Here is a 7,290-nt window from a genome sequence, read left to right on the forward strand (position 1 = left end):
TGTTGTGCAAGGTGGAACTGCTTCAACAGGAGAGACTGAGGAAAACCACACATGCAAATAACCAATAGCCCAAAGACTAGCACAGTCACTGAGGAAGCGAAACTGCTAGGTTCAAATTCCAGCCCCTGCCAGAAGGGGGAATTTGAATATGAGTAAAATGTTAGGAGGTTAGGCACTATCTCACTGTTATGCAGGGCCCAATCCAGTAAGCATCCTCTAACGTGGCCTTGGAGGACTCCTATTGGATGGAATCCACAGGCATGCCCTGCCAGGTAAAAGTCTAGTTCAAGGATTCCACCAAGGCTTAGGTGAACTGAGGTGGCCATGGGAATGCACACGGGCAGACTTTTAGGCCCCTAGGGATCTTTGTCAGTGGAAATGTTGGAGCCTAGGGAATTTAGGTGCCTACTGAGTTAGCTGGTAGCTGAGCAGGGGTTATGAGGATCCAATTTTTTTACTTTGTGGAGCTAGGACCAATAATTGAAGAGGGGCGAGTGTTGCTGATACTTACGTGGAAAGCCACGATTGTTATAGAAGTTCAAGGGTTTGTTTCTCTGGGTGATAGGTTCCATCCTGTTGAAATTTTTCTGATTTTAAGAACATTTCTCCCTGAATCTGTACTCTAATATCCAATGTCTTGTAATGGGCCCCCTAATCCCAATGATTTGTTCCACTACTCTACTACTTGCTTTTCAATTTATATTGCTGCTTTGAAACTTTTTTGGTGTGCTGCTTCTTACAACTAAAGGGGACAGATTTTAAAATAAAAGCACAGTTAATTTATCTGGCACACAGCTGGGAGATTCAGGATTAAAACCTCACATCTATGTGTTGGAAGAAAATTAGCAGCTTTATGTTTCTCTCCAGTGTTAGGCTCACCTCTGCTAAACTCAGGCCATGGTAAGAGTCATTTGTGTCACCAGAAGCTGTACTGCACAGTCAACAGTATTTAATGCAATGGATATCTGAGGTTTCTGATGTATCATCATGATCACAAATGTGTTTGATTGGTTGCAATGATTACTTTTGGAGAAAATTGTCCTCTTTTTTTTTTCCCAATGCCTTGCAAATTGTATAGTTATTGTTCCTTACTGTGAAAATCTGTGCTAGGAAGAACAAAGTTCAAAGGAAGGGTTTAGTCTAGAAGGCCATCATTTTACAAAATAACTATTTTTCTGAATAGCAGGGGACAAGGTGCCATGTGTGCAATAAAGTGTGGTATCACTTGGCTTTTTTTTTTTTGTCCTTTAGCATATGAGATGTGGGAAGCTATGAGTTACCAACCCCCTTGTCTTCATGAAGCTTAAATATATACAATGGTTAAATGATTACTCACTGCTTTTGTTTTGATTCTGAAAATGTCATCAATAAAAATGAGTGGTCTGTCAGAAGTTTCCTTCTGAAGAATTTCATCTCTCCAGGGGGTGGAAGGCAGAGTCAAAAGCATCATTTGTGCCAGGGTTACCTGTGACTAAACTAATAAGCAAGAAACTGTTGCTAAGTGAAAGGTAATTGTATTTGGCCTAGCTACTCCTTTCTCTTATTGTTTTGAGATTGCTGCTTAGGGAGAAGGGAGCAGATAGGAAAATGCAGAAGGGTGAAGTTGGACCTGTGACAAGGTCCCCAATCCCTGAGAGACTGAAGATCCTATGTAAAGCAAGTGCATGTGTTCAGGAAGGTGCACAGGAGGGGCATATGGAGAGTGAGACAGGATTGAGCTAGTGTATATCACACTCCAGGGCAGGTTTCCAGTTGTGGATCCAGTAGATAGCTGATAGGTCCACATTTGTGAGAACTGACGTTCCTCTTCTGCATGGCTTTTCCACATCTTCCACTAACAGGTGATGTGCAGCTATGGGGAGCTCAGTTAAAAGTAGCCAGTCTCTTAAAGGAACTATGTTACACTGAGGGATTGGGGAGCTGCAATCATTTGAAGTGACAGACCAGCTACAGCAATGATTCATGGTGCTCTCTCCATTCCCCAGAGGTTCCTACAGGGGGCTAATCCCACTCTCCCTATAATGCTGACATAAGAAAACTCACTCCGTGTTTGCTAACTCTGTTGAGAACACAGCACAGGCAGTCAGGGGACCAAGATCAGTTTAATCTTACTTTGTGTAATCAATCCACCACAAAATTAACTGACCTATGAAACGCTCAACTGACATTGTTCTGGCATCCAGGCATTTCAGGGAAGTTCTAAATGCCCAGTTTTCCCATAGTGTTCCTGAATCCAAAAAACCTTCCATTCCATGCTGAGGTAAGGATAAAATTTCAAGAATTATTAATTTAGTGGTGTTTATTTCACACAGCTCCAGTAACAGTACAATAAATGACCTGGTTATGTTCAGTACTTAGAGGATAATTGCAAGTGAAAATAAGTATCAGCGTGATTAACTAGGGTCTCTACATGAAGTATGTTGTGTTGTAGCTACAATATGGGTACTCTTTGAATTATGTTTCAGTTCATATTATATTGTGCCCTTTTTAATTAAGCAACGAATAAAGAGCACAGGGGGTGGTTTGATAAGAATTATAAAGGCATGATAACCATGTTTTTAGATTTTAGCTCATCAGTAGGCAGATAACAGCACTAAACTGCTGCTTCTCCTGTGTAATTAAATGCCTTGACTGTGCCTTTTTGCTAATCTATCCTATAAAATGTGGCCCATATCCTCATCATGCTCAGGAGTGTGACTGTTTTACATCACAAAAACAAGGTACAAAATTATGTACAAATGAGAAACTGAAAAACTGAAAGTGACCTGTTTTCAAATTGGCTTTTGATGTTAGTCACTTCCTTCTATTTTCTCTTTCCTTCTCAAAGCTGTCATAATTCTGTGAAAGGCCTGTTTTTCATTACACAAGAATAATTGACAGCAACGTATTACAAGCACCTTGACACCCAGTTCTCATCTGGCCTTCAGGACACCCCGCCCTCCACTTTTTTTTTTTTTTTTTTTACTGTAGTTCAGACTAAGGCAATATATTTTACAAAACCAAAAAGCTTAAATATTGTTTTCTGCCTTTCAAAGCCCCAGCCCACATTACAGGGGCAGGAAAGTACACAGCGCTTCTAGGAGTTCTGAGAAAGAGCACAGTGTAGTAGCCACTGCAATAGCTTTCATCAAGATGCAATATCAGCGTCCCTTGCTGCCAGCTCTGTTTTGCTGAGAAACCCAGACAGCAGCAGGGCCAAAGCCTCTGTGCCCCCTGCCTGCCGCCACTGTTTTTAGGGTTTCTATCACCACAGGCAGCAGTAGGCTGTTCATCTTCTTGCTTTGGGGAGCACGAGGTAGGAGATCATATACTGCTCAGGGTCTGCAGCATTTCCAATAGCAGAATGTGCCTTGGGTCCTACCCCAGATGCCACTCATACACTAAAGCAGGACTAAACACAGTCTAGCTCTTAATATTTAGTAATTAGTTCCAATAATTTAGTAGATTTAGTAGACTAATATGCTCTGTATTGAGGGTGTGAGAGTGCTGCCGTCCTTTTTTCTCTGAGCAGCACTTCTCAGTGTCTTCACAAGCTCCCCTTTTAGAGCCCAGGATTCTTTGTGCTACTGCATTTTATTCTCTTCTTATTTTTTTCTTGCAGTCACTTGATAATGAGTAGGAGTCTTCATGTCACCCTCCTATTTTTGAGTCCATTGATGGCAGATCAGCCCAATTCTGGAACTGCGGATCTGATCGCAGAAGAGGCAGGTATTAGTAGGTGTTGGAGAGGTGCTGGGCAGTTTTTGCTGCTCTTTTCTTCTTCTCCACCTCTCCTCGTCTGCACTGTAGTGGCACCTCTCAGAGTGCACCACCCCCTCATGGATTACCATTCTCCACTGGGAAGAATCTTGGGCAAGGTTCTCCCAAGTGTTGACACTGATGCTGCACTTTTTCATGTGTGCCTTCAGCATGTCCTTATATTGCTTCTGCTGCCCCCCATTGCTCCTCTGTCCTTCCTCCAATTCAGAAAACAATCTGTTTTGGGAGGTGCTGATCAGACATCCAAACCATGTGACCAGTCCAACAAAGTTGCTGATGAATGATAATGGCTTCAATGCTGGTCATGTTCGACTCTTCCAGAATGCTAATGTTCGTGCGCCTATCCTCTCATGAGATATTTAGGATTCTCCTGAGGCAGTGTTGATATTGTTCAAGTGCCTTCAAATGATGCTTGTATGTTGTCCAGGTTTCACATGCGCACAGTAGCATTGAAACAACCACTGCTTGGTATACAAGGAGTTTTGTCTTAGGATAGATGTCCTGGTTCTTAAAGACCCTTTGTCTCGGATGGGTGAAAGTAGAGTTTGCACAGCTCAGATGATGCTGGATTTCTGCATTAACGTTGACTTTAGTGGACAGATGACTTCAAAGGTACGGGAAGTGCTCTGCATTTTCCAGCAGTTCCTCATTGTCTTCAATAGAAGGTACACGAGATTGTCCTGTTGGTGAAAGTTGGTGGAGCACGTTGGTCTTTTTGATGTTCAGTGGGAGGCCAAGATTCTCATATGCTTCAGTGAAGGCACTTAAGATTGTCTGAAGGGCTGTGGGAGAAAGAGCAACAACCATGTTGTCATCTGCATACTTTAGCTCTATGATCAAGGTTGTGGAGGTCTTGCTTTTAGCCTTTAGTTTCCTGAAACTGAACAGCTTCCCATTCATTCTCTAGACAATCTTCACACCATCTGGAAGCTTGCCATCAATGAGGTGAAGGGTCATGGTGATGAAGATACAGAACAGTGATGGGCAATCACACAGCCTTCCTTGACTCCCATTTTGACCTCAAAGGAGTTGTTTTGGGATCCATTGTTGTTCAATAATGTGGCAGTTATGTTGTCAAGAAGCAGTCTTAAAATGTTAATGCCTGTTTCGGGGCAGCTGATCTTTGAGAGGATACTCCACAGAGCACTATGAATTACTGAGTTGAGTGCTTCGGTCAGGTCAACAAAACTCATATGTAAGGCTTGATTGTGTTCACAACATTTTCTCTATGGTTGATCATAAATGCCTTTTCTTATGCTATTCAAATATTTTTAGCTCTTACGTTCTGGAGTCCAGTTTTGTAATCGTGTAAGATTATTACTAAAAGTAAATGTTGTGGTCCAGAGTCAATCACTTCAATGTTGAATCTATAACAGATACACAAGTTCCAGCCAAAAGTATGTAAAATGGAGGAAGTAATGCTCTACAAATCCTTGTCAAGCAATTTAAAATCTATTAGTGACAACTGCTATAAAAGTTATTATGATAATTGGTGTTTAAATTAGTTCAATGTTGACAGGGTATGCAGTTTTTGATCCGCTACAAGATTTTGTCTAACTAAAGTCAGACTTGCATTAATTCCAGAAACCATTTGAAACCACATGAAAGCAAGGAATCAAGAATTTACCCTGTAAACACAGGAAGTACACTTTTGTTCCAGAATATTACTTTCTATTTTGTATGAAAAAATGACTTATTTATTTTCCCTCTGTCATTTCCATTCAAGTTTAATCTTCGAACAGTGTACAGATCTGTTTTCTAAATCTCCTAGCAAACAAAAATAAATATGTCCCAAAGTAGCAAAAAAATCTGTTATTTCTAAGGTTTCATTGGTATGCCAAACTCCCTTCAGGATTGTTCAAAATATCCATAACAAACAGTTTTTAATTATGTGACTAAACTGCTCCTCTCTATTTCTGCTGGTGAGTTGTTAAGCCCATCTTCCAGTATGTGCCATTTTTCTTTTCTTTTTTGGCTTGATGCAAGCTAAGTATCACTTTCTTCATCATTAGAAGAAACATTTACTAATAAGATCATATTCTTTGTGTGGGCAGACATCTGTTCCCAATTTAGCTTCTGTAAGCCTGGAACAGACTCTATCATCTTACAGCTAAGTGATAATTTTTCATCTTAACCCTACTGCCAAAGTGAGCCCTCTCAAAATTTCAGTACATCCAAATATATTAAAATCTCTAACTTTCGTTAGTTCCCAGTTTAATGTCCTCAAACCAATTTGACTCTTAATTGAAACCTTTCTCAGGCGTAGTTTATAGAAGAGCAAATATTTCTCATAGGATTGTTGTTTGATGTTTCACAGAAAACATTCAATCTACAACTTAAAAACAGCAAGCAGTCCTGTGGCACCGTATTCACTAACAAGTGTATTAGATCATGAGCTTTCATCAGATGAAGTGGGTTTTAAGCATGAAAGCTCATGACCTAACACATTTATCAGTCTCTTAAGATGCTACAGGACTACTTGTTGCTTTTAAAGTTACAGACTACACTGCTACCCGTCTGAGACAATCTGCAACTTGATATTTTAAAAGTGACTTCCTACATTGATGATACACTTTGGGTGCATATGTTTACTGCCACAGTGGTTTGAATATAAGTAGGAGTTGAGGAAGAATGACGTGTTCAACAGTAAGAATGCTGCTGTGGCAGATATCTATCCTTGGTGCAGTGCAGGGACTTAGTTTATTGTTTTACTCAAGTTCTCTCTTTTCCAGACATATAATTTTTTTAAAACATACTTCAGAGGTTAATTGAATAAATACAGTTCTTTGCAGTAATAAAAAGTGAAGGACGAATGAATGACTGGCATATCACCTATGAGAATTGCTTTGTTCTAAGAAGGCAATGAAAAGCATTTGTATTAATTATGTGTAAATTACAAGTTATGAACCTGCTGAAGTAGATGTGTCTCTGTGATTACATTACAGTACTCTCATCCTATTTCCAATTATTTTTGACTTATTGCTTTTACCTTCTCATTGTATTTTGTCTAAAATTAGAAAGCAAGGTCTCATGGAAGGGTTTCTGTCTTTTTATATGTTTCTGCATATGTTTTTGCTTAGGGTGCTCTACAACTGCTGGTGTGGGAAAGCTTGAAAAATATGCTGTTGTGGCTGGCAAGTTTTGACCCAAAAGATTGATTTTATTATCATTTTAATGTTTTTAAGGATCTTGCGATGGTGGTGGTTTGTGAGGAAACATTATGTGACAGCGATCTACTTTCTCTCAGTGGTGAAGTATCTGAGCAGCAAAGTATACTAGCTGGGCACTGCTGCAGCCTACATTTAGCATGGGCTGTAGCTAAGGAGCAGAAAATCTGCTGGGCTTTTACTGTGGTTCTTTTCATAAGCACTAAATTCATGCAAAAGAATTAAACTAATACTAAAGTAACAATGAAGGTCTGTGGAGACAAGACTTCTGAAGCATGCAATATACAGCCTGCAAGCCAGTATTCTGGGTTCAGTAAACCGATTCTAAATCCATGCATTAAACATTTTAACCTGCTTGTGTTCC

The sequence above is a fragment of the Carettochelys insculpta genome, chromosome 1 (genome assembly GCF_033958435.1).
Source record: "Carettochelys insculpta isolate YL-2023 chromosome 1, ASM3395843v1, whole genome shotgun sequence".
NCBI classification, from domain to species: domain Eukaryota; kingdom Metazoa; phylum Chordata; order Testudines; family Carettochelyidae; genus Carettochelys; species Carettochelys insculpta.